Source organism: Manacus candei, unplaced genomic scaffold, assembly GCF_025592945.1.
Source record: "Manacus candei isolate 608988 ecotype Guabito, Panama unplaced genomic scaffold, ASM2559294v1 h1tg000037l, whole genome shotgun sequence".
Lineage (NCBI taxonomy): Eukaryota > Metazoa > Chordata > Aves > Passeriformes > Pipridae > Manacus > Manacus candei.
In genome coordinates this window covers 8,599,403-8,616,992 of record NW_026138085.1, presented here as the reverse complement: position 1 = coordinate 8,616,992, position 17,590 = coordinate 8,599,403, and the positions used below count along the sequence as shown (strand labels likewise).

General features: G+C 47.2%; 2 long non-coding RNA genes across 4 annotated transcripts in view; one reads left to right on the top strand and one right to left on the bottom strand.

Annotated features, from left to right (window-relative positions):
• LOC127473698 (uncharacterized) overlaps positions 1-17,590 on the top strand; it is a 901,041-nt gene that overhangs the window by 461,275 nt on the left and 422,176 nt on the right. The gene's annotated exons all lie outside the window — the stretch shown is intronic.
• On the bottom strand, positions 12,434-17,169 carry LOC127473699 (uncharacterized). Of its 2 annotated transcripts, none has more exons than XR_007905554.1 (3): positions 16,926-17,169; positions 12,739-12,936; positions 12,434-12,631 (listed from the first exon to the last, which is right to left on the bottom strand). It is a non-coding gene; the product is annotated as an uncharacterized LOC127473699 (long non-coding RNA). The 2 variants fall into 2 exon arrangements; XR_007905555.1 differs by having other exon boundaries at positions 12,743-12,936.

The window sequence follows — 17,590 nt, the reverse complement described above, 5'->3', positions numbered from 1 at the left end:
CAGGGACTGCCAAACGTGAGCACCCCTTCTGCTGGAATCCTGGGCTGATGGCACTGTTCTCAGTCTATGATAAAGTTTGCTTTATCTGTTCTCCAACCTTCAGTAGGACTTGGAGTTTGGTACCTGATTTGCTCTATTTGTATGCAGAGTAAGCCTCACTGGAGGGTTAATCTCTCTCTAGGATAAGAAAGGGAATAAATAATCTCTAATATCAAGTGTGTTCCTGCCATGGCTAGGAACTCTGTTCCTCTGTGGCCTTCACAGTAAAATATTCTTGCTCCTGAGCTAAAGCCCAGGTCTGTCCCAGTTTATTTATAAAACACAGAAAATGTTGGGGAAATATTGAACTTCTTGACTTCCACCTACTCCTGTGAATTTCTGATTTTGCTGGGGACTGTTTTTTTTCCCTCTCTTAGCTACGTTTGAGGTACCACTGGGCAGAAAGCAGGAATGTGGGATTATAAAATCAGTAAATCCTTGAAAGATGGAGTTGTCACTGAGGCACACAGGTTTTCAATTTAGAAATATTGCTTTCCATGTCTTTTATATGGAGCAACAGAGCTGGAGCTTGGGCTGAGGATGTGCAGCCAGGTGAACTGTGGAGGGTGCAGGTCCCCTGGTCCTGGACAGGAGAGCCCAGGTGGTCAGTGAGGCCCTGGGGGTGGGCACTGTCACTGGAGGCAGCCATGGATAAAAAGTCAGCACTGCTACTCCATAACTCACCGGGAAAGAAAAAAAAGGCTGAATAAATGCCATGAAAAGGATACATTGGAGGGGGTTGCTTAAGGGATTGAGCCTGATCAAAAGAAAAGCAAATAACCATGTACAGAGCTGGTCCCAGGAGAGCAAATCTCTCAGGAGGACACAGCTGGGAGTGAGTTCTTACTCCTCAAATGTCCACGTGTGCACATGTCCCGTGGAAGATGGAAGGTGAACTCCTTTCCCTAAGGGATCTGGTACAAGTCACAGAGGCTTGGGGATGGTCCTGTGCAGGGCTAAGGGCTGGACTCAGTGATCCTTGTGGGTCCCTTCCAATTAGCATATTCTATGATTCTGTGAGGCTGATGGCTTTGGACAGTTTTGCTGTGCTCATCTGGACAGATATTTAATTATTCTACTCAGAGTGTGTGTGCCTTTCATGGCATCACAATGGGCACTTGCCTGGGACTGTGTCAGTTGGGGGCTGATGCCTGAATGAGATGCTTTAGGTGAGAATTTGGCTGAGATATGAAGAGGATGGCTGGAAATCCCAGGGTTTGTTTCAGCTTCTGGAAAAGTTTGCAATGGACAGGGAAGTCTTCAAGATGTGATTATCTCTTGATCCAAAGAGGTGCTCCTTTCAGTGAGAGTCCAAGGAGAGCTTCTGGCTCTATGTCAACTTTCTTTTCTGTATTCCTTTTTTTTTTTTTCCCTAAACCTTCCATCAGATCAGCTGACCAAATGTAGTCTCCTCCGGGAGCAATGGACATCCTTCTGAACAGCAGGAAGTCTCTGTGTGGGAGAAGCTTTGAATTATTTGCATCATGTGCAGCTTAACAAGGTCAAAAGTTGCTGAAAGTTTTCTTTGCATAGTGCAAGTTGATGTACGCCTGTATTAGACAATCATTCCCTGATTGAACTCTGTTAATGGTCTTTGAATGTAAAACCAAATTGCAATGCTGGGGGAATGTTACAGGTCAGCACAGAGTACACAGACTTCTGTGCTGGGTTACTTTTTGACTGTTGGTCTGAAAACTCCTGTTAGGCATCAGCTGGGCTGGAGCACTGGACATGCTGCTTGTATTTGTGGGTGGATGATAAAAATGACTGCAAATGTTGGCAGGTGCATCTCTCTTGTTATGCTTACTTTCTCCACTTGGTCAGCAGCTCTTTCCTCTGAGAATGCAGTTTTTGTCCTTCCTTTCCCATCCTTCACTTAGGAGCCCCTTCTAACCCTACATGCTCCTGTATCCATGCTTCTGTCTCTCCAACTGGGAAGTGGTGTCCTGCACACTGTTGTAGGTGTTGTCATTGTGTGTGGTCTGTCAGTAACTGCCAGGTGAGTCCCTCTCTGACTCTTTACCTTGTGACTCATCTGGTCTTTGAGGTTTATTTTTGAGCCCCATCACCGTCTTGCAAGGGCTTTTGGGGCACCCATTGCCCATTCTGTGTTGGTCTTCCTTCAACTCTGGGACAGCTGAACTCCTGATTTGTGAAAATTTTTCCTGACCCCAGTATTCAACTGGATAGTGATGAACAAAGATTCAAGAATTCTCTGAAACGTGCTAGGGGAGCTCTCAGGATCTGGGCAGAAGGAAAAGCCCCTACAACCATTTTGAAGTTCCCCAGCTCTTTGGTGGGTCTGACCTTATTCAGTGCTTGGGTTTCTACAAGAGTGTCTTTCCTGAGCTTCTCTTGGCTCTTAGCTCCCAGATTTCTGCTTCTGCAGAAAGTTCTCCCGAAGGATCCTGTGCTGGAGAAGCAAGAGGAGTTTGTTATGGAAAGGTTTTGTTCTCCCCCTGCTCTGAAAGGCAGCGGGAAGGATGCGGGATCCCATCGCTGGGCTTAGGTGGCGCCAGAGCCTCAGGAAAGGACCTTCCTGGGCTCTGCCTGCCCTGTATTCCTGCTCCAGCACGGACCTAGGGCTTAGCACTGCTCACCTCCACTCCCCTGTGGAGCAGGTCTGGGCTCAGCCCATCCCTTACCGATGAGCTGATGCCGAGCAGAGGCGAGGCTGGTTCTACCTCGTGGATTTAAGTGAAAGGTTTGGTTGGTATCTCGTGATTCCCACAGCTGGGAACTTACTAAACACATTTTGTCCTTATTGCTGCGCTTCCTACTCCGAGTCACTGTAACCAGCTGCCAAAATATTCCATACCACGGTAAATTCCAGCATGGACTGTGCTTGCAGTGCCTGTCACGCATGGATTCACAGCAGTTACATTTCTGAGTTAACCTGCCCACATTAGGCTCTGGGCAGGCTGGGTTAGCTGTGAGGCAAATAGCACATTCCCTTCATATTAAGCATGATTTGCTCAGAGACACTTGCATTTCACACCGTGGAGTCTGTTTTCTCATTAACAAATTGCTTCTGCAGAGCTGCAGTTTAGCAGTTCTCAAAGTGCCGTGGACAAGTGCCAAGCTCAGCTCACCTTGTGCCCGGGGATTGAACTGTACTCCATAGCCTTAGGTGGATTTTTTACTGATAAGTGAACAACATTTATGTGGATTTATCACAAAGGTGATGATAGAGAGTATGTGTTTTCTTTTCAGTGCACAGTGCTGCTTCAAATCAGCCCAGAAGTCTGGCCATGTGGGATTCCCTGCAGCTCTGTTTCATAAAATCACAGAATGGTTTGGGTTGGAAGGGACCTTAAAGCTCATCTTGTTCCAACCTCCTGCCTGGGCAGGGACATCTTTCACTAGACCAGGTTGCTCAGAGCTGAGGCTCAAGAAAAGTTGATGCTTACCAGTGATGTCTTTTTTGCAGATCCGGATTCCTTGTGGTTTGCTGTGGTTTGCGTTGCTCTGGGACAAATACAAAGCGCCCTGTGGGCTTGTTCACTCTGAAACAAACCTTCACAGGGCAGGGGACTGTCCTGAAGAGTAGGGCACACAGTGATTGCAGCCCTGAGGGGAGATGGGGAATGCCTTTGTGGGTGTGTTACCATTAGATCACCCCTAACACCCCTATTTGGGGCTCTTCACTGGGGCCAAGCACTTTATCTTCTCTGTGGCTGCTGCACATACCTAAAAAGGAGCATCCATGTGCTCTGACTAGAAAGGACTCCAGTTTTCATGTTGGGCACTCAAATAACACAGTTATAAATGCCTGTGCCTGCCTTGAACAGGAACATAAATGTTTATAACTCCTGTTACTCTCTTGACAGTTTTCCCATTAATTTATTGTTGAGACACCTCTTATTTTCTGACCTCATCTGGGTACCAGCCTGAAGTCTGCTGAAGTTGCAGACTTTTTCCCCATCAATGACAGAAGCTTTGGTTTTACAATCCTGCCCTCAATTTGCAAAGGTGAGATTTCTCACACATGTCCCACCTTCTCTGTGCACCTCTTCCCTTCCTGGATGAGATCATTCCTGTGGGTCTGAGAGCCCCTCAGGGAATGTGCACTGCTGGTTCCTGGGATTCAGGCACAAATCCTGCAGTGGAGGGCGAGATGAGGTGAGGATAGGAAGGAATGAGAACCTTTAGGTCCTAAAATGATGCAAAAATTCACCCAGCCCTCTATTGTCTCTATTTCTGGGTCTCTGATAAAACTAAAACTCAGTTCTAAATAATGTGCAGTATTTCAGCAAGGAAAAGCAAGACAAAGAGTCTATTTAAAGCTACCGTCTTTGCAGGGCTTGGCTCACAGGCTCTGCCTCTTTTGTGTCATTGTGTCTATGGAAAACACAGACAAGAGGCCAGCAAAATACAATGTGCACTTGAATTTAGAACACATGCAAAGGTCAGACGTGGTGCACACTTGGGTTTGGTGAGGTGGAAGCTTTGGGCTGAGCAAGTTAACTTGGATTTCTTTAATACAAGGAGGAATATTATAAACAGGCAGTGGAAGGGAACTTGGATGCAGTTTACACAATATACTGCAGCCTGTACTACAGAGTAACCTGTATGGCCCATGCCTGGGTGCTCTTTTTCTGGTCTGAAGTTGAGGCATTGTCTCCCACTTGTGGCTCTGTTCTGTCTTGCTGTTTGAATCTCGGACGAGCCTTTTACCCTTCAGTGTCCTTTGTTGTATAACGAGGCCAGGAGTGCGTACTTAAAACTTGTGGAGACCCATAAATATAAACCTGAAGTGTCACAACATGTGCCCGGCCTGAAAGCAGCTACAAAACTATCACAGAGGCTGCGAACCTGGAACGTGTTTGTTCTGGCAATAGGAGGAACACAATAAAAACACTTGCTAAAGGCTGTTCTGAAGGGAACTGGTTGTCACAGGTTGTTTGGGGGAGGCTGGAAATTCCCCAGGAGGAAAGGAGAGCACAGAGGGATGTGCTGGAGGTGACATCAAGCAGGGTTGTGCTGCACTGGTGGGAGAGGGGAACCTGTCTGAATTCTGGACTGGCACAAGCTGAAGGAAGTCTGCTGCAAGGTGGGGGGGTAAATCCTGCTCAATTTTCAGGATTTGGAATCCTGAAGGAGTCTGTAAATAAACAAGTCTGAAGAGCTTTGCTGAGGAGATGGGGCAGAGTATTTCTTCTTGTTGCTTTTTTTTGGAGGACTACAGGTGCTTGTATCCCCCTGCTTTTCGAAGAGTAAAGTATGTGTGTGTGTTTAAGAAGTTACAAGAAAATGTCAATGCTGTGAAAAGTAGCTTTTATGTGGCCCTCAAGGATGAAATCTTAGACCAGCAAAGCCAAGAAGGCAGAGCATGACAAGAGAGTTGCTTAAGTTATTGGGGAGAGGTCCCAGGTGTTTGGGTGTAGTGCCATGGGGCTGTATTCCCAATAAAAAGGGATGCTAGAGAGGATCTAAAACCCAGCACTGAGCTCAGGAAAACTGGAGATGGGAATGATGTACCCTACACCCAGACTGCTGTGGCTGCCTCACACCTTGCATCTTCAGGGCAAACACTCCTACCAAACACTCATCCAAACACTAAGAGAATCCACAACTGTGGGGTTGTCCTACTGTCTTGATCACCTGAAGGGAAACTAAGGCTTGAGATGATACAGCTTATCTGTAGCAGTTTATAATACCTGCTGTGGATGGAGGGTTTCTCTTCTCCTGGCTGCAGCAATCCCCCAAATCCTGGGGCAGTTCAGGAGTCCTGGCTGAGATCTCTGCTGTCATCTCTGAACTGTGCTGCCTTCTCAGTGTTCATGGGTATAAAAACATCACATACATTTTAAAGCCTTATTTATGCCTCCTTTCTTCAGCATTGTGATGGATTTTTGGCCTTGTTAAAGCAATCTTCTGCAAAGATTTGTCTATTTTTCGTGTGTCAAAGATAATTTTTATTTTTTTAGAGCTTCTTCATGCTGAATTAATTTGTTCTCTGTCAAACGTGTTTTGTTTTTCACTTGAGCCCTGTGAGTGGGAGAATCCAATTCCCAGAAATGTGTGTGTGTCTCTTCTCCTGCATGTGGCACTCCTGTGCCAATAAATTCAAATCTTCAACCTGCAAAACCCTCTGAAGAAATGCAGCCCTTTGCGCCTCAGCTGCATCCAGAGATGGCTCTGGATCTCAGCTCAGAGATTCCCAAATGATGGGGTTCAAACCAGCGTGGTTCCTCTTTCAAGTCACACCTTTATATGTGAGGAAGGGCATGGCCACAACACCTTCCATTTAGGCAAGAAAACACACTTTTCTTTTGGGAGATATAGAACTCTCCCTTCCTCTCCTGTCCTTGTGCCTTGCAAAGAGGAGCTGAAGGTGGTGGGGTGCTGTAAGGGCAGGAGTTGTTTCTTTCCTTACCCAGACTGGGATAACATGGTTTGTGTTGGGAACAGAGCCTGTATTGCAGACTGGGAAAGCAGGTTGGTCAGAGCCTGAGAGCTGCTACTATTTTGTTTTATAATGTTTTTCTCTGTCTATAATTTTCTGAAGGCCAATGGGGCTGAGACAAACAACCCTCTCAGATGCCACATGGTAACAATAACCTGAGTATTTCCTGCTGTGGGCTGTGGCCGGTGGTGCTGCCTGGTCCCTGTCCCTTGGGAATGGCTTGGATTGTCACAGCCACCCCAAGCCCTGTGGGGCTGAGCTGACTCTCCATTATGACCAGTGTATTCAAGAGTGATTTTAAGATGCTTCAGGGTTCCTGCTGATACCAGGGACACTAAGTCCAGGTTTACTTCATATCCATACCTGCATGTGCACAGACCGAGGTGGAGGAAAGCACCTGTGGCAGGATGAGGCCAGGACCTGTGCCATGTGGCTGCTGAAGCTGGTGAAATTTTGTGGTGTGAGATGGAGTAAGGGCAAAGGGAACAGCTGGGGAATGGAGAAGGCTGGAGAGTGAGGATGGAGGATCTCCCGCTTCTCTCATTCCCCTTACACTGATGTGGAGAAACAAATACAAACTGAGCTGTTCTGACCATGCTCTGAAGCTTTTCCCCTTCCCAGCTGCATGTTTTTGTAGGTGCTGGGTGCTCCTTGCTGTGTCTGCCATGCTGACAGCATCAGGCAGGAACAGGAGGGTCCCTGGGCACTGGGTGTGGGGAGCAGCTGGAAGGGGAGCTGGGGGTGAGCAGGGTTTGGAAGAGAAGATGCAGAATAAGAAAAACAAGAAGCAGTTGTTTGTTAAGCTGCCTCGTTCTCTCTATTTCTGTAGGTAACCTTTTACTTCTCGAAGCAATAAAAAAAAACAACCTCTTCAAAAAATATTGCAGGGTGTTTCTTTGTGTGCTTTGACTAAGCTGTTCCTCATAAACCAGCGGCTTTTGCGTAAACACAGGCATGGCAGGCAGAATTATCTGCTTCTTTGCAGCTGTCAAGTACCTTCTCTCCCCCAGTAATGTATAAACGGGGAGAGCAAGGCTGGGAGAGGCAAGACCAGACAGAACCTGGGGTACCCTCCTTTGCCAGTGACCCCTCTGCATCCCACCCTGGTACTGCCCCTCCAAGGGGGAGGGGGCTGTGGGTCCCAGGCTGAACATTAAACTAGCGGAGGATTTGAGAGCATGAGGTAGGGGTAGGGACACTGAGAAGCTCCTCTCAGCCACATCTTTATGCAAGGGACATTCTCAGGGCTAGAAATGTGCCCCTGGAGATGGGTGTTGTGGGCTTCCCTCTGAACTCTTAATTGCCAGTCAATGCTCGAGTCCCGGCAGAGCTCGGGATGGCAGCAGAAGCTGTTTGTTTGCTAATTGCTGTGTGTTTGCCCCCTTGTCGCCTCCAGTCAAAGCTGACATGCTAAATCCAGGATCTGCTGGAAATAAGGGGGACCTCCCTTCCACTCCTGTGGGCTGGGTCTGTGGGCTTCAGTGACTTTTTTTTTTTTTTTTCCCCCCAGATAAAATGAACAAAAATTCTGTGTCCCATGACGGTTCTGATAAGCTGGAGGCTCCAGACATGCCCCAGCACAAATTCCCATTATAGCCTTTGTTTATTTAAAAATAAAAAGCCTAACCTCACTATCTTGATTACGGGGGAAAAAAAAATAAATGTGCCAGAAGCATAATTGGTACCAGTGGAAACCAAAAATGACCCTTTCCTTTCCCCCTCCACCCACCTTTTTTCACAGTGTAGTGGTTTGCTGGGAGGGAGCTTTTCTTAGGCATTGCTGCAGGGATCCTTTTCTGTGGACCAGTAGAGCCTTCTCCAAAACATTACCAGTCTCAGATGCTTCAGGGGATGGTGGAAGGAGCCTTGTAAAATTCCAGGTGGAATAATGTATCCCTGACTCTCAAACTGTCATTTGAATGCTTTTGAGATTATCTTAAGGGCAGCAGTAACATGCCCTAGAAGTACTTATGAAAATCTCGTTATCAGCATCTTTTATAATGCCGGATCATCCTGTTATTTAGATAATTGTGCAGTCTGTTCCCTCTGAGCCTGCTGATTGCTGGCCATGGGCAGTGATACCGTGTTATCATCTTCTCCTGGTTCTTCAGATGTGCTGAAAGACCTGAGTTGTGCCTGAGGACAGATGGTCCCTGGGTGCCTTTGGGGCTGGTGGCATTCTCCTCTCAGCTCCTGGGGCACCACATGGCTCCCCAACCCTGGGAAGTGAAGGAAAGAGGGCAGAAGAGCCATCTAGGAGATCCCATGCCCACCTCCACTGCTGCTGCCTCTGTTCTTCTGCAAGACCTTTTCCTGGGCTGGTGGCTGTTCCCAGTTAACACCCTTTTAGCTCTGCTGACCCTCTTCATGGATGTGACCACAACTGGTGCTGTGCATGCTGTGGGCAAGGTTTCCTGTCACTGTCTAGGGTTGAGCAAGTTGTGTGGGACCTGTTAAGCCAAGTGGCCCTCAGTGCCACCATGGGCCAGGTGAAAGCCATCCTGGGAGGGCTGGAGGTTGAGCTGAGCCTTTGAGGTTTGCACTGCAGGGTTTTTGTGGTAGCCCTGTGGTGATGGTGCATTGAGTGATAAATTTCATGGGAGGATTATTGCCAAACAATGTACTTTTGTGCAATTATATGGTATCTTCTAAATAATTTCCTCTAGCTAGTCTGTCCACGCCCAAACAAAAATAAACATTCTGAGAGGCTGCAAAGATAAACACTCAATGGCTACCCTTAAAGGCATCCTTTCTCCCTCTCCTGACAGAAACCTGCTCCATTTCCTGGAAAGCAAGAGTATCAAGGAATGCTGAGTTAAGGTTATACAACACGAATGTTTTCAATTAATAACTTTCTAAACTTTCATTTCACAGCATCAACATCTTTTCTAATCAGTGCCTTTCTCGGAAAGGAGAAAGTGAAAGCTGGGACGTTGTCACCTCCTTGCTCTGTCTTTCTAAGATGGATGTTTTCCTCTCACCCCTTTGAGGCCCTGCAGGGTTCTCAGTGCTGATGTCCATGGGGACAGACTGGGCTCACAAGCCTTGTTCCACATCACTAAGTTGATTTCCAGTTTGCTTGCATGTATTTTTGGGCATGTGTTGTCCTTGGGCTGTGCAGAGCGCTTTCTGTGGGGTGCTGACCAACCTGGTGGGTGAAAAAGGTGTCAGTTTGGCCACCACTACCCATCCACTGCTTTTGTCTCACTCCTCTGAAGTTTTCTCAGTTTTCCTTTATAGTAACTTGTGGAAGACAGAATTTTAACCCCTCAGGCTGTTTTCTAGGTTCATAAACTGGTGATTGCAATGGGGAGTTAGTAATTTAAGGTGAGGAAATTGCCCTAATGAAACCACCTGCTTATTTCTCCTCTTTATCCACTCCCTAATTCATTTGCTTTTTTGCCATTTCCCATGACTTTGTGTTCTCTTCAACAACCTTTTGTGAAGGGTCTCATCAAAGAGGGCATAAAAACCTAACTGTGTTGTCAATCAGTTGCCCTCTTTGTTCACCCATCCCCTTTCCCTGGTGAGACTTGTTCAGGCTAAAGCCAGTCTCTGCTGGGAACCCCAGATGGAAAAGTGCTCTGCTTTTAATTAGCATCTTAATTAGTTTATCAGGCGTTGGCACCACACTAACCACATTGTCATTCCTGGATGCACTTTTCAGCAGAGCTCTTGTTCTTGCTATCCTTTAGTGCTTAATTTTTTTTAGTTATCACAAAGTGTATCTTTTTATTGGTTCAGGGAGATATCCCTCTGAAGTTCAGTGTTAGCTGAGCTGGGTAATGCATCTTTTTTTTTTTTTTTTTTTTTTTTTCCCCCAATAGCCAAATCACTTCAGTTTTTCTTCTTCTGCCCAGCTCTAGATAGTGCCTGATCATTAATCCCAGAAATGTGCTGCGGTAGGAAAGGTGTAGCCCTGTGACAGATAAGCTTGACTGACATAAATAATTTAGTTCCTCACTACCTTCCTTTTCTTCCATAACTGCTGGATATCGAGGTGACCCACAGAGTCATCTGAAATTCTCCTGCAAACAAACTCCCTGTTTGATTTTGTTTTCAGCTATTTGGAGCCTATAATTCATGGTAATGTTCCACTGGCTTCAGTAAGATTATATTCTGTATTTTTATATTGTTTTTCTGCTGCAGTAAGTGATCTAAGCTCTGAACATTGGGTTTTTCCCCACCCCTCTCCCTACTGATTTTTGTCTCCCCTGAATTATCTTTATCTATCTTATAATGGATTGCCCCTGCTGTTTTTATGTTCTGGCTTTTTGCTAGGAAATTGCATTTCAATTGTTGCCATTGATTTACTCTTGGCTAGCCAGGCTTTTTCCTCCTCTTTGATGACAGTGTTGCCTGGGGTTTTGTCCCAGAACTACTGTGACCCTTGGGACTATTAAATAGAACTGGAGCTGGAACAGGATCAGCAGTTCTGTCTTTCCCATGGCCTACCCACAGCTTTGGGGACATGGTGCCTTGGTGATTAACAAATAATTTGACCACAAGAGGGGACTGAGCAGCGAAGCTCAGGGCTGAGGCAGCCTATGAGCAGAGCTGGCTTTTTGTCAGCAACCACAACCTGTGTGGCCGTGACACGGACCCTCCTGCACTGGTTGCACTGGGAGCTTGGATGCTGAGGGTTTTTGGTGGCACTGATCACTTTGCTGTTCACTTTGATACTAAACCTGCTTGATGGTCCATGTCTGTGGCATGTACCAGGTGCTTCTTGTAAGGGCATGAATGCCCTGAAGGACATTCTTTCTTCCCCTTCCCAGAGGTTCTCCCTGGTGGCTTTGCACCCAGGGGCCAACAAACGTGGGTTAGATCCTGGATAAGACCCCAGTTGGACACTTGGCTGCATCAAAGGAAATATAAGAAGGTGAGGGACTTCCAGGAAGCCCATTTTGTGGTAGTCCCATGTAGTTTGCTCATCAGTATAACTCCACCAGTCTCATTGTGACAGGAGAGCTGATGTCAGAAACTTCTGCCTTGTACTCGGGCCCATGTTTCTCCCTCAGGGAGATTCATGTGCCTCTGTCTGAGCTGTTGGAAGGAAAAATCTGAGTCCATATGACCAACCCTTCCTCGCCAGCTCTCCTTACTCCAGGCAGAGTAACAGGAGTTGTTCCCAGTACACAGCCCAGCACAGTCCTTCCTCAGTGGGCTCAGCAGAGCTGAACCAGCCGGGCAGATGCAGCGTGTCAGTGTGGCGTTAACGTATTTCTGGCAGGGTTTGGAGTTATCTGAGGGGTGGTGAAATTACAGCCTGTGGGAATCCAACTTTGAACACTGAGGGGAAAAAGCTAATATTGGCTTTTTGCTTGTGATTTCACTGGCAGTGCAGGAAATTTGCAGCTGACGAGGGAAATGTTTTGGCTGCTGACCCTGGAGTGGGGTGGAGGGATTCAAGTTGAGTTATCTTATTTCATCTTTATGGTAGTGACTCACTTGACACTTGACTTTATCCTGTAATTGCAATGTTTTAACCTGAATCTTTGCAGATGGAGGACGGACACTAACGGAGCAAGGTTGTTTTGCTCAGTTGGTGTGAAGAGAGCTAACCCAGGTTTGATGGCCCTCAGCCCTTGTCAGGGTTCTGTGCCAGCCTTTCCCCAGCTTTGGATCTGATCCTATTCCCAGTGAAAGCAATGGAAATATTGTCTCATGAGAGGGTGTTTCTGGTTATCAGGTTCTCTCCAGCTCAAGGCACAGACCTGTTGTTGATGTCTGTACCCAAAGAGAACATCCTTTCAGCCTTGGCTAGAGCTGACATGGCATTTGGCTGTTGGGGCTGTGCTTGGGGAAATGCCTGGTGTATTTCCCCATGAGGTGGAGGAGATGGTGGCTGAGAGCATCCAGTGTTGTCTCAGGAATACCTGACCTTGAGCAAGGTCATCTGTGTTTCTGTGCGTCCGTGTTTTCCAGCAATTAAGGGGGCTACTGTGACATCATTATTTTCTAAAGTATATTGAAAGTGCTCGGAGATCAGCTAGGAAATAAATAGGCAGGTATATTTATGGTATTTTTGTTCAGAGAGACTGAACCACTCAGTCTGGCCTCTGGCTTGATGCAAACTTTCACAAAGATCTTCCTATCTGGCTTCAATGTTATGCAGTGTTTCTTTTTGACTTGAAGTTTTGGTGGGGAGAGAAGGATTTGTTTTCCAGGGTCCTGAGCTGTCTGTAAGATAGGGTAGACAAAAACATGCTATTGCAAAACTAGCAATGGGCATTTTTTTTTCATTTAAATAGTTTTAAAAATTATTTCTATAGGCCTGGAATCCTCACCCACTGAGTGCAGGACTGGGCTCAACATCAGATTCAATTCCTGATGAATCATTATTTCCACTACTTGTTTTTCATAATTGCTTTTGCTAATCCTCAGCTGCATTTGCATTTTCTTAGTGCTCACCATCCCCTTCATCCATGGGTACAAGTCATGAGGTGTCAACATCCTGCTTGTGTCCCTTGTGATGTTTGATGGAGCTGTAAACACAGGAGAAGATGATCTTTGGTGGGTGTAAATTATCAAAGCTGTGCTGAGATGAGTGGATCTATAGCAACTTACACCAGCTGCAGGAATGCCCAGAGGATATTTCTTTCCTGCTGGCTGGAACAGCAGAAAGCTGGTGGGGGAAATGGCCTTGTGTAAGTAAGATACACAGCTGAGCAATTCTCTCCTTCTTTGTTTTGGTCTGTTAAATTTTAGCTAAATAAAATCAATCTTTTGGGTTTCCATGATGATTCCTGTATAGAGCCAGGTGTTTTACAAGCTCTGTACATCCTCTTGGACATACAACAGCCTGTTGAACTGGAACCCCAAGACAGATGCTCCCTGGCAGCACACAGGGACATGCTTCTGATGGAAAGGATTATCAGGTTAAATAAAGTTTAGCTGCTTAAAACATGCAAATAACCAGAAACATAGTTCATATCTGTAATTCTTACTTATTCTGGTACTGATTCCACTTGGGTTCCTTGCAGTTGGTTAAGGGATGGGAAGGCAGAGGGTTTGTTTGGATTCTGCTGCATTAACCCAATGGTGCTGTGTCAGAACAGTAAATGCACCCAAGTCAAACCTTGTCATAATGAAAGGAAATGGTTCTTTTTGAACTTAAGCTGAATTTGCAAAACATCCTACCCCAATGTGTGCCACCAAAACGTTTCAAAATGGGGTCAGTCATAAACAACTTCATTTCATTCAGCTCTCCATGGAATAGGAGCAGAATGAAGGTCAGGAAAAATTACTGAATGGAAAAGCACAGGACCTTTTTAAATAGAAAAAGGAAGAAATTTCTCCTTCCCAGCTTTTCGGAAGGAATTGCAAACAATGGAGGTGAACGTAAAACCCAAGATCCAAACCCATCTCCTGAGTTACCTCCCCTGTGTAGGCTGGAGCTCTGCAGCCATCCGGCCTCGGGCCCTGCTCCGGCCAGCACCAGGCACATCACTTCCCCTCTGTGTTCTGCAGCTGCATGTAAAGAATCATGGAGCCATTCAGGCTGGAAAAGACCTTTATGTGTGTGTTTCTCCCCCCGCTTTCTTTCATTCAGGAGCAACGTTGCCAGTGGGCAAACACTAATCCATCCTGACAGCTCTGCCCATCTTCCTGCTTTGGTCTGGCAACCAGCAAACAGCTTGATTAAGGTCCCCAGGGCTTTATTAGTGCAGCTTGTTGCCTGCAAATTAATCAACAGGTTTCCTGTGTTTAACTCTTTGCTGGAGCTGGTTGGGAACATTCTGCGCTGCTGTGGGCATTGAATCCAGTCTTTAGAACTGGCTTTTAAATACCACACAGGAGAAATAACCCCAAGTGGTATTAGTGGTTTCTTGGGGTAGAAGGTAAAGAGATCCCGTGGGCTCTGCAGGTGCTGCTCATCCCACTTCCCATCTCTAACAGCAGTTTTAGACTTTCACTTTATTTCTCTTGGCTGTTCACCTCCCCTCTCCCCTTGTAAAATATCCATTATCCATGCAGAGGGCAGCCAGATGAAACCTGTACTTTGCTTAGTTATTTATAAGAAGTCAGATGTGCTCTGGCCCCTTGAAGTGGAAGTGCAAGCAGAAATGAGACCTCCTTGCTGTTTTACGGTTTGTTCTGGAGCATGGGCAGAAGTTGCCAGTATGTTGTATTTTGCAATGTTATCTCTCAGACTTGGGACTTGTCCTTTAATTGTTTGGTCTCACCATACTGGGAGGAAAAATAACTATGTAACTGCTGTCATTTACCTAAACTTCAATAATGAGTGCAAGATTTGGGGAGCACACACTGAGTTTTCAGGTGGCTGTGCAGATACCAGCACGGAGATGACTGATGTTGTACGATGTAATGGGTTGAACATTCTCCCATTGTTTTGGAGATCACAGGATTTCCAACTTCTTACTTGCATGTACACAGGGAAACCCAACTCCTTAGCTTCATTTTCCATTTCTGTGCACGTTTTCTCATCTCCCAGTTGCTGGAGGCCCAGTCAGTGCATTATATCTATCTGCACGTTCATGCCCATTAGCACTGTGTGTATCTGGTGGACAGACAGACACTGACTGTGCTCCCACATGAACCCTGGGAGACCAGCAGCACTCCACACATGGAATTACATTCGATCTGATCTGGACTTCACCCCACAATGAACAATGGTGAGAGCAGGCTGAGCCACGTAGTTTGTATTGATTATTTTTAGCAACAATCAAAGATGGAAGAAGAATGTGCCTGTAGGTTGGTTGTCTCCCTCAGTGGGAGGAGAGCAGCCGGCAGAGGAGAGCTGCCCGGGCCACGCTCCCTGCACATTCCCCCAGGAAGGATGTGTTTCTGCAGTTTGCTCCAGTTGGACAAGAGCAGTGTGCAGTGGGGAATTTGCCAACCCTCTGCCTTCAGCAGCTGCCGAACATCTGCCTTCTGGATGACATACAAAGTCTCACAACTTGATAATAATTTTCATGCCTGTTTTACTAGAAGGCTTTAAAGCATCTTAGTGCTCGATTTCACTTTGTGAGCAGTTCATCCAGGTGTGAGCAGTTTTGTTGCACTCCATGTGCCAGTGGTGGGGGATGAGAGGCACAGAGAGCAGATGTGGACAAGCCCAAGGGTCCGTGGAGGGGAGCTGTCCCTGTGCCTCTCCTAAGAGCTCCTTTCTGATCCCTCTGTAAGCTCCTGATGCTCCTGGTGCTGTCTCAGAGCTGAGAGCTCTCACCCATCCAGGACACAGCCCTTTCCCTGAGGTGACAGGTGGTCTGTGCACTCCACTGTAGGGCTTTTCCTCCTGTCACCTTCTCTCTTCTTCTCTGACCAACCTTGGAGTGCCTTGCAGGGAGCTGATTGCTCAGTGCAGGTGCTGATCCTTCAGCCTTACTGGTGATGGCAATTCTGTGACAGCCAGAGGTGATAAAGGCAAAGCTGCTTCTTTGGGGGGGACAAACCGGGGAGCTGAAAACCTGTGATTTAGTGCTTTATGCATTTCTGGCCTCAAGACCCATCCATTCCCTGTGATTGCAGGAGGACTTGTAACAGCAGCAGGAAACTAAAAAGTTAAACCCTTCTGTTTGGTTCCTTTGCCTCTGGTCTGGCTCTGGCTCTTTTCTGCTTGCAATAACCAGTAAATGTAACCCATGTGGGGTAGATCAAAAGGGCATTGCTTCCTGCCCCAGAGCGATGCAAAGGAATTTGCAAAGCCTGGGGATAGGGAGAATGAGGCTCCAAATTTGGATCCTTGGCATCTGTGGGTGAAGCAGCGTGTAGCGAACAAGAGTCAAGCTTGTAGATACCTGTACCACCACTAAGAGCTCCCTGGCAGGAGGCTGAAACACCTGCAGGAGCTGGAGTTCACCCATGATGCTGCCTAAGGATCTTCCCAGGTATCAGCAGAAAAGCATGAGCAGAGAAAGCGCTTTCTCTGCCATTTAAAATGTTGTAATAGTTAACGTGAGGAGGTTCTTTGCAGTGGATAGAGGGAAAAGTGGCAGTTCTGAAGGGTGATTTTAAGACAAATGTCTTCTGGCCATTATAGTCTTGAGGATCAAGGCAGTCTTGGGAGAGAACTGAGAGGTTGGGTACCAGCAGAGCTGAAAAAAGTTGCTTTATGCAGGGGTCTTGTTCATAGAATTGTAGAATATCCTGAGTTGGAAGGGACCCACAGGGATCATCAAAGTCTAATTCCTGGCCCTGGAAAGGACATCCCAACAATTCCACCCTGTCCTTGAGAGCATTGTCCAAACACTCCTTGAGCTCTGTCAGCCTTGAGGCCGTGACCACTGCCCTGGGGAGCCTGTTCAGTGCCCAACCACCCTCTGGGGGAAGAACCTTTTCCCAATGTCCAACCTAAACCTTCCCTGACACAACTTCAGCTTGTTAGCACGGTTCAGGTGACCTTGCTGAGTCTGGCCTTTGCATCAGAGGCACAGCACTTGGTCTCCCATCAGTGAAGGCTTTCCCTATAGGACAGGACTTTCCACTTTTGCCCATCCCTCAGGATATTTACATTTCTCTGTCAATGAAGGTGCTCAGGCTCAATCTCCTGTCTCCATCCCCCTTTGCCAGCAGGGAACGTCAAAAAAACCCACTAGAAACCTGCAAGCGGTGGGGTTTGGGTGCGGGAAAGGAGACAAGACATCAGCTCAGTTTTCTGCGTCGTGCCAAGCGCAGCCGGCTGGGACACATCCCCCTGTCTCAGGTCTGTCACATCCCCAGCACTCCTCTTGTAGTAACTGCTGGCCTTTTGCGTGGCGTGTGACAGCGTGGTGGCAGCTGTGACGCATCCATCAACCGTGCCTGCTGCCGAGCGTTCCTTCCTGTTGCCAGGCAGAGAGGGGTGACCTTTTCTGAGAGGAGGAGGAGATGGCGGGGAGAGCAATGGGTGGGTGGGAGGCAGTGGCAGCCTTGGATGGGGCTCCCAGGGCTGTGCTGTGCCCGGGGCTCAGGTCAGGGCTAGGTTTGGACACAGGAGTGAAGCTGACAGTCCCTCCCACTCTGCGTGGTGTCCTGGGCGCAGAAAACCCCATCCCCACCTGCCTACCTGGACTGAGACGAAGCTTTCCCCAGAGGGCCCTGTCATCCCTGTGGGGTGCAATGCCTGAATTACGGGAGGAAGTATCAGGATGATGCTTGGTAAAAATGCTATTTATGGGCTGCTGCAGATCTGACTGT